Raw genomic sequence first — 6,882 nt, forward strand, 5'->3', positions numbered from 1 at the left:
TCTTAGTAAATTATATTTCAAGTTCCACCCTCGACTGTTTTTTTTTACCCATTTAAGCAGCTACACCTCATGAGGCTGGATGAACCTCGGAGGGCTCCCGAAAACACACACTCCTACCCTGCCACAGCTGGATTCAAACGCGGAAGTTAGTACCTCATTACCCTACCACTGAGCTACCTGTGTCCTCATATTTTATTATTTATATTGTATTGTAATTATAATTTATATTATATTGTAAATATTATTTATATTAAATAATGTTTATTTTTTAGTGTAAGCAATTATATTATAGTTATTAATTTTTTCTGAGGGATTCTTTTTTAATTTATAAGTATTCCTTTCCTCATTCATTTTAATTTATGTATAATAATCGGCTTTTGATTTATATACTATATTATTTATTTAGACCTCATATTTGTTAATTTATTATATATTTAATACAGAATAACAGACAGCCCTATATGATAGATTCAATCATTGCTTTTGTACTAATGTAGTTCTAGTTCCATAGGAAATAATGATCCCAGTAAGTAGTACCTGACTTTTGGACTGAAACTGATTAAAAATTCAGATGGTTTGCAGCCATAAGTAAGATATTGTTTTTTTTAATTAGAAAAGAAAATGAGTTATTTAGAATAGATTCATATTTTTTATGAATAATTACACTAAAAATACATTTAATAAATCTTAAACAGCTCGGAAGGAGTAGCTCACTCAAATTTAACAGATTGAATTTTATGGAATGGAAGAAAGACGATCCCTTTGGTGAAATATAATTCAGTTCCATCTTTAATGACAAACCTCAATTTACATATTCCGTTAGAATTTATATGGAAGATAGAAATGGCCAAAGAATTGATAGTGGGGCAATTTTGTACAATCTATTTTATTTTACAATTAATAATTTTGTTAAGATTGTAAAAGTTTATGGTTCATTTTCTCCTAAGACACAATTATGTAAAATTATAAGCGATAGATTTTAGATATGAAAATCTTTATTATTCTGAAAATCATAAAATAAATATATATATTTATATATGAAATAAATATAGGTATATATAATCTGTACTTCTACATCCGTTGAAGAGTCAGGAATGCAGTACTTTGTAAGAAAGTACTGTTACTTAACCAATGGTTGTGCAAGGAGGTGATTAGTTTAAAACCACCGCCAGATTTTTACCCTATAAAAGACATTCATTTCATGGCTGGTTGGTCGTCGGAGGGCTCCTGAACCTATAGGGTTGGTTCACGGCTACAGTGAATCAAAAAATAATTATTTGCCACAGCCAAAGTTCCTTGGAGTTAGTTGCATAGTGCCTTACCACTGCGCTACCCGCTCATCCTCACCTGTATACAATAATCCTTGGTTGAAAACGTTTCTATTACAGCACTTAACTTGAAATATTTAAGAAATTATTTCGATTTTTACATTTAATATTCATAGATTAATTATGTTTATTTTTAAAAAGAATTATTACTAGTAAAAATTGTCAATCTTAAAATACTAAAAAAAAAAAAAGAAAATGAAATTAATGGGATTTTCAAAAACACCAAGAATCTCTGAAATTTTGTGTAATAAACACATCACGTAATCAATTTCAGAGGCTCTTGTAGATATTCCAGTTGTCACGCCACGTAGCGATCCAGTGTACACTGTATTTGGCACGAATCAATGCCGATGACACTAATATAAGACCTTAAGTCTTGCCTGACTGAACAACATTACTGCATCGGCGGGATCTTCCTAAATAAGTTTGCGTTTTAGTATTTTTACTTTATTTTCTGATTTCAAAATGCAAAAATAAATTGAAAGTTGATATTATCCTGACTGGGGCAAGTCATTTTGTAAAACCAATAAAACATTATTTTGTCATTATAGCAATTTCTCAGAAAATATGCATGAAGAATGAATTAAAATACACCGAAGTATAAATATTATTCAATATATTCAGAATTGATACTTATTAATACATTATAAAGATAATTTTTTTTATAACTACAAACATTGTAAAATTTAATTTTTAAAATGACAACACACAAGTACATAATGGTTACATATATTAAAATTGTATTGATTATATTTTGGTACCTACTTGATATTTAAACTGAAGAAAGAAAAAGAAGCAAATCTTTTTTCTTAGCTCTTACCTGTAACAAAGAAAAATGTAAATAAACATTAATAAATCGCATAAAAATTTAAAGAATTAATAAATCAGAATAATTCATAGCACTTAATAATTAAAAGAGAACAATCAATCATTTTAAACTAAACCTGTCTTAAACGAAAGTATATTCACGTCAAAAGGCACATGTTTGAGTAAATCTGTGTTAAACAATATTACCATCAGGGTAAATTAAGTTGTTATAAAGTCCTATTTTAGGGCGTCATATTACATAGATCTTATGAAAGCATTGCGGGTATTGTGCGCCCCTGCTTCATGTCCTATTTTTAGTAATATTAATAATAACTTCCTAATTGAAGGTTTAGTAATTTTTTAAATGTCTGAAAAAATAGTTAAATTAATAATTAATGAATAAGAGGTTGACGAAATAAATTATATGTTGAAAATGGTTGAGGCGATGAAGAAAGTTAGTGGTAGTGATTGTATTTTTTATTTATTCTTTGTTCTCTTCAGTAGTAAGCCCTAGGTGTATATTTTAAATAATTTGTACCTACACCATGCAAAAAGTATATCATACACATGGATTGTTTCATGATTATTGAATACATTCGATTATGAAATTGTATAGGAGAGAATATATGGAAAATTATTTGCAAATGAAAAGAAAGAACATAAGACAAAATAAGAAAAGGTAAGAGAAAGAAAGAAAAAATATATAGTAATAATAAACAAAATGATAAATAAATAATATAAAATAAATAAATTAAAATAAGTACAAAGGATATAATTTTTTTAAATAAATAAAATAAAATTAAATACGATAAAAAATGCAACAAAATAAAATATAATAACAGATGCTTTTCTAAGCATCTATCAAACTGTAGTAAATAATTGACTGTGTTTACGCAATTAGGATTATCTATTTACTCACAATATAGTAAACAAAATTTTTTATCTTAAAAATTCTATCATATAAAATTAGTATTTTAATTAACAATACTAAACAATAAATCTCCCTTACATACTGACACATTTTGAACCTAATAAAAACCTCATATTACTTCATTTCTCTTCTTTCTGCATTTCAGAAGCCCACTTTCCTGTCATATCTTTTATTCGTGTTTTTCTGAATTCTCACTCCATATTTAATTATTTTTATATTTACTATCCTTCCTTTTTCTTTTATATTCATGTATCTTATTTTTTAATTTATATTCATGTTTTACCTACTTAAGTGTACTTACTTTATTATTAATTGTCTATTATATAATTTCCATATCTCTGTATCCCCACTCATTTGGTACATTTTCTTTCTTAATCACTTACATTTATTGTATCCCATTATTTTAACTTTATTTCTTCTTTGTCTATCTATTCATGTAAAGTTTTATTTTTTTATTTTATAATTTTGTAAATATTTCTTCTCTATTTATTATGTATATTATCATTTATTGTTTACCTAATTTTAATATTTTTTACATTGTTTACTTTAAAATAATTTTAATTATGTGACGTACTTAACTGCCATCCCCGCTCCTACTAATACAAACAATTCACTCTGACTTCCGTCAAACCAGGTATGAATTCTGTCTCATTAATTTTCATTTGATTTTATTCTTATCCCTTTTCATCTGTTAATTTGTACTTTCTTTAATATTTCTCCTCTTTATCTGTTACTATTACCGTTTTCATTTATTGTTTATAACCTTTAGTTTTTCTTCTTAAATTTTACGTTTCACTGTATATCCCGGTTATTTTCCACTAAAAAAAATTGTCTTTTTCTTTTTTTGTAACTATGTCAAGTATTTGTATCTTTTTTAGCCCGGAAGATGCCCTGAAATGTGGGGCGAAACGTTGGCTCAAATAAAAATAGTATACCCATTTACTATTTGAGTTTTTATTTGACCGCACCCGGACCATATTTCATTTATTAAACTATAAGTGTTTATAAAATTACAATAATATAATATAATAATAAATTAATACAAAAAATGTTAGGTCAAGAAAGAAAAAGTGAAAAAACTAAAAAGGACTACCTAAAACCGAAATAAATGAATTTGGTTTCATTATAAAACATTAAAAGAATAGAAACAAAAAATAAAATAAATAAAAAAGTATGAGATGCATAAATTCACAGAACAAAAAGGAGTATAAAAACAATCATATACAAAATATTGAGAGGTATATGTATTCAGTATCTCATGTGTCGTGTTAAAGGAAATATTAAAAATCAGTACGGCGCTTTGTCAAGAAAATTAGATGATAGACATGTACGCAAATATTATGACATCTAGGAGGTTGTGTTGGAAAACAAAACATTGACATCTTACTCTCCCTCCTACTCTTGTTTGATTAATACATAGAGCTAATATTAAAAGAACTTGTACATATTTACTGTGCTCCAGAGATAGAGGGAGTTGGGAGACCCCTAGGAACACGATCTTGCAGAGGAGATGGAGATCCTTTGAGCTGAGAGAAACCTTTTAGTTGATCCGTATAATTGGTTCCAGCCCTGGACCCAAGAGCAACCCTTTATCTCGCGCCTAATGCGATAGGGCTAATGGGAAAAGGTTTTTGGCCACTCCTGGAGCCTCCAAACTGAATTAGCTATGTCTCCATCTGTCCAGAATGAATTAGTGCTACGGAAGGGGTTAGTTCTGGGGCGTTTTCTCTTGTACATCTAAGGAATGCCAAAGCTTCTTTTAGTCCATGGTCTTGTAATTTTATAAGACGTGTTATATAGATTAGGAGGTTGTTCCTTCATTATGAAACTGGCCTGAAAATGAAACGTATTGTTTAATTCATTAGTCTGTTCTGCTACAACCAATCAAAAGTCTTATTTTCAAAACTTAGTAAAGATGGACAGTATGTCAAGCATTCATACTCAACCACCTAAGTTTTCCTCTATTAGTATTTTTTGACCATAATGGTTCCGTCTAGATATAGACCAAGAGTTTTCTAAAATCACTATTCGTTTCTTTGATAGCTATTATTTTACGAAATAACTTGTTGATATTACTGATTGGGTTGCCACGTGGAAACAGAAAATCAATCAGATTAAGGTTTATAACTTAATTTTCGCTCTTTTTTATGGTTCCTCAAATTTATATTTTAATAATTCATATTGCTGCAGGCAAAGAAAATATCCTCTTCCTCGAGAGTCCAGTTATCTCAAACTAAAAGAATTTTTCTCAGCCAGTATCTTGTTCTTACAATAAAAATAGAGCGATACTAAGTGATAAAGCATGTTTGAAAGTTTGGCTTTAATTTAGAATTAAGAGTTTGGAGTAATAAAGAGATAGCTTTAGTTTTACTGATTTTATTACTTTTACCAATATTTGTAGAACTGGATCGCAAAGACCATAGAGCTTAGAGAAACCAATTGGGTCTCAACTTGTAGACAATTTAATTTAGTACGTACATGCATAAAATATTTGTGAAAAACGTGTTCCTTCATGGTCAAAATGGGAATACACCGAGAAAAAGTGTGAATCCTTTTCAGTTTTTATTCTCATTTTCATCTTGAAGGGGCAATTTTTAAACAAACATTGACCTATAGATTTGTAAACAAATTTATTTTGTTTGTAATTGTTGAGGTGAAGAATACATCCAATTAGAATATAAAATATTCTATACTTTGAGCTTGTACAACATTTCGGGATATTATTCCATATTCATGTACTATTTTATCTTAAAATTGTAACAGTTAAATTATTCTTATCTACAATTTTTCTCTATATGTTACATGTGTACATTTAAAATTATTGTAATCATATTTGTCATATAGAATAGTTAATATTCTAATTAGAAGTTTTCTTCACCTCAAAAATTTAAAATATTAATGTAGTTAACTTCTCTAAAAAGGAAATCCAGAATAAAACAAATTTACCTTTTTGTACAATCCAAGACCAAACTGTTTTGAGATATGGTTTCTCAAATGAAGAAAACGGCCAAAATCGAAGAATTTACTTATTCTTAACATTTAATAATCAAAACTTCCTGAATTCAATTAATAGTTGGGCCAGTATTATTGAAGAAAAGATAAATATTTTTTTATATATATGGAAAATGGTTCAGGTACGGTCAATAGAACTCAAATAGTCAAATTGGGCCAACGTTTCGCCCTAAGAAATACAGTACACAATAAAAGGCGGAAAATTAGAATTGTGTGTTGCATTTTTATGATTATTTTTTATCTACTTTTTTATTTGTTATTATGTCTGTTTTCGCAAAGTGCCTAATACCGTTTGTTTTTTTTTTAATTATACCTAAAAAGAATAAATCTTTTTTTTTTTTATTTTCATTAATTTACTTTTTTTCTATTGTAGATAAAGTTTTCACATGTTATCTATTCTCATACCTTTTACTTTATTTTAGTTGTCCATATACTTTTTTTTTTCCTAATGAAGCCCCATAAAGTGTGGCGAAACGTTGGCTCACAATAAGTGGTTCAATTACTATTATAGTTGTTTGGACCGTACTCGGACTATTTTCTTTTTTATATCTAGCCAATTAATGATCTTCCTATAAATCTTTTTTTTTTTGTTGGCATTATTTAAGCTTAGTAATTTACGATAACATTAATAGTTGGAGAAATATGCTATGGTCCTGATATCAGATGAATGAGTAACAGGGAATTAAGGGGAGGTCCGAACAAATTTACATAAAATAAATAAAAGAGTAAAAAAAAAAAAAAAGTGAAGAGAATATTGTAAGGCAGAGCGGGAGGATGTTTCAATGTCCTTCGTTAGGGCGGACT

The 6,882-nt window shown here is 28.1% G+C and overlaps 1 long non-coding RNA gene across 1 annotated transcript; it reads right to left on the bottom strand.

The window, feature by feature from the left end:
- Positions 1-2,044: 2,044 nt before the first annotated feature.
- LOC106688193 (uncharacterized) lies at positions 2,045-5,720 on the bottom strand. Its single transcript, XR_001344288.2, has 3 exons — positions 5,545-5,720; positions 4,519-4,899; positions 2,045-2,148 (listed from the first exon to the last, which is right to left on the bottom strand). It is a non-coding gene; the product is annotated as an uncharacterized lncRNA (long non-coding RNA).
- Positions 5,721-6,882: the final 1,162 nt, after the last annotated feature.

The sequence above is a fragment of the Halyomorpha halys genome, unplaced genomic scaffold (genome assembly GCF_000696795.3).
Source record: "Halyomorpha halys isolate HHAL.00 unplaced genomic scaffold, Hhal_1.1 Scaffold1073.1, whole genome shotgun sequence".
NCBI lineage: Eukaryota > Metazoa > Arthropoda > Insecta > Hemiptera > Pentatomidae > Halyomorpha > Halyomorpha halys.